Source organism: Arabidopsis thaliana (genome assembly GCF_000001735.4).
Source record: "Arabidopsis thaliana chromosome 1 sequence".
In the NCBI taxonomy this organism is placed as follows: Eukaryota; Viridiplantae; Streptophyta; class Magnoliopsida; order Brassicales; family Brassicaceae; genus Arabidopsis; species Arabidopsis thaliana.
In genome coordinates, this window is record NC_003070.9 from 14,607,535 (window position 1) to 14,610,401 (window position 2,867).

The 2,867-nt window shown below is 32.8% G+C and overlaps 1 pseudogene across 1 annotated transcript; it reads right to left on the bottom strand.

The window, feature by feature from the left end:
* Positions 1–298: 298 nt before the first annotated feature.
* On the bottom strand, positions 299–1,119 carry AT1G39350 (annotated as a pseudogene; the record flags this gene model as incomplete). Its single annotated transcript has 4 exons — positions 299–363; positions 772–840; positions 923–1,010; positions 1,102–1,119.
* Between the last annotated feature and the right edge of the window lie 1,748 nt (positions 1,120–2,867).

The following is a 2,867-nucleotide window of genomic DNA, read 5'->3' on the forward strand; positions in this document are numbered from 1 at the left end:
AATTATATGTCAAAAAAAAAAATTAAAAGGATAGTAGTTTAACAGAAATAACAAAATACTACAAATATACTTTTATGTAATCGTTGCAAATTTATATAGGAGTTTGTTGGTAGTTTTTATATGTCATAGTTGTAAACTTTGTTAGGAGTTTAACAAAACATAAGAAAGATAAAAATCAAACGGGAATACAATACTTAAATAGGTTCAAAACATAAGCAAATTTGAAAAAACAAAACAACTTAGAATGACAAAGTTTGGAAAATCATTAGTAAATAGGATTACAATAAAACAAAAATAACTAACCCTCAATCTCAGCAATTCTCCAAAACCTCCCAATGGCAACAATGAGCTGATAGTTATAAGCTGCTGAACTGAAACGTTTTGAGAAATTTGTAACAAAAAGTTCACAGCATTTTCCAACATGACAGCATTTGATGTTGGTTGCCATGTGTATAAGAGACAGACATTAGACTAAGCAATACATTATTAAGCTAATTTTGCAGACAAAAGACACATTACTAAACATATTTAAAAACACTACAACTTACATATTGTCCAAAAGTTCGAATGAAACATATCTTGATTCATAGTCGGTTTTACCTTGGCAACAAACAAATGAAAATTTCTTAATAGCCGAAATATTTGATACCTCACCCATTGCATCTAAGTATAGAATAATATATTAATACCGTAGCTCAAAAATAATAACATAATCTACTATCAAAAATTCATTCTTAAAATGAGAACAACATTGATTGACAAAAAACTTACCTGTAACATAATCCCAATCCTCAAGACATGGATCCTTAAGGTCAATGGGAAAAATGAAATTAAAGAATTCTGTTTACACCACTTCCGGAAGAGGGTAAACACTTGTTTCCCAAATGAACTTGGTGCGGAAACGAAAGGAATAATACCTAACCCTTGCTTGAGGAACAACCACCCCAAGTTGGAGATGCGAATCCATGTGCCTGGCTTGAGAAACGGACGGAAGGGATAGGGATTATTTCCTTGAAAAATGATGCATCATCTCGGTCTTTTTGAGAAAAAATACGAGCACGGCAAAAATCCAACAGTCCGGGATGATCTCGCTTTAATTACCACATAGTACCGTGCCATAAATAGAACCAGACACAGGATAGGTTCCAGGCCCTTTGAATTATTGAAAATTCATGGCTCTAAAAATTGCTAAAACCAACAAAAAATTGCTTAGGAGCAGTAAACAGTTTTTTTAGTGTTTTATGGTCAAAATGTGTTAGAACCCAATGCATTCGACTAATTATAAGAGTTAGAGATGGATTAGGAGTGCTTAAACAACACTTATACCCATTTTCTCCCAAAAGAGGCTAAAACCAAAAAAAAATTGCTTAAAAGCAGTAAACAGTTTTGTTAGTGTTTTTATGGCCAAAATGTGTCAAAATCCAATGCCTTTGACTAATTATAAGAGTTAGAGATGGATTAGGAGTGTTTAGACAACACTTATACCCATTTTCTCCTAAAAGAGGTTTAAACCGCCAAAAATTGCTTTGCGTCTGCCGAGGTGTTTGTTAGTGTTTTTATGGTCAAAATGGGCCACAATCCAATGCATTTGACTAATTATAAGAGTTAGAGATGGATTAGGAGTGTTTAGGCAACACTTAAACCCAGTTTATCCCCAAAGAGGCTGGAACCTCCCAAACCATGGTTAGAAGCAGTAAACAGTTTTGTTAGTGTTTTTATGGTCAAAATGTGTCACAATCCGATGCATTTGACTAGTTATAAGAGTTAGAGATGGATTAGGAGTGTTTAGACAACACTTATACCCATTTTCTCCCAAAAGAGGCTAAAATCAACAAAAATTGTTTTGAAACAGTAAACAGCTTTGTTAGTGTTTCTATGGTCAAAATGTGTCACAATCCAATGCATTTGACTAATTATAAGAGTTAGAGATGGATTAGGAGTGTTTAGACAACACTTATACCCATTTTCTCCCAAAACAGGCTAAAACCAACAAAACATTGCTTGAAACAGTAAATAGCTTTGTTAGTGTTCCTATGGTCAAAATGAGTCACAATCCAAAGCCTTTGACTAAATATAAGAGTTAGAGATGGATTAAGAGTGTTTAGACAATACTTATACCCATTTTCTCCTAAAAGAGGCTAAAACCAACAAAAATTTTCTTAAAAGCAGTAAATAGCTTTGTTAGTGTTTCCATGGTCAAAATGTGTCACAATCCAATGTATTTGACTAATTATAAGAGTTATAGATGGATTAGGAGTGTTTAGACAACACTTATACCTATTTTTTCCTAAAGAGGCTAAAACCAACAAAAAATTGCTTAGAAGTAGTAAATAGCTTTGTTAGTGTTTCTATGGTCAAAATGTGTCACAATCCAATGCATTTGACTAATTATAAGAGATAAAGATGGATTAGGAGTGTTTAGACAACACTTATACCCATTTTCTCCCAAAACAGGCTAAAACCAACAAAACATTGCTTGAAGCAGTAAATAGCTTTGTTAGTGTTCCTATGGTCAAAAGGAGTCACAATCCAAAGCCTTTGACTAAATATAAGAGTTAGAGATGGATTAAGAGTGTTTAGACAATACTTATACCCATTTTTTCCTAAAAGAGACTAAAACCAACAAAAATTTGTTTAAAAGCAGTAAATAGCTTTGTTAGTGTTTCTATGGTCAAAATGTTTCACAATCCAAAGCATTTGACTAATTATAAGAGTTATAGATGGATTAGGAGTGTTTAGACATCACTTATACCTATTTTCTCCTAAGAGAGGCTAAAACCAATAAAAAATTGTTTAGAAGCAGTAAATAGCTTTGTTAGTGTTTCCATGGTCAAAATGTATCACGATCCAATGTATTTGACTAATTA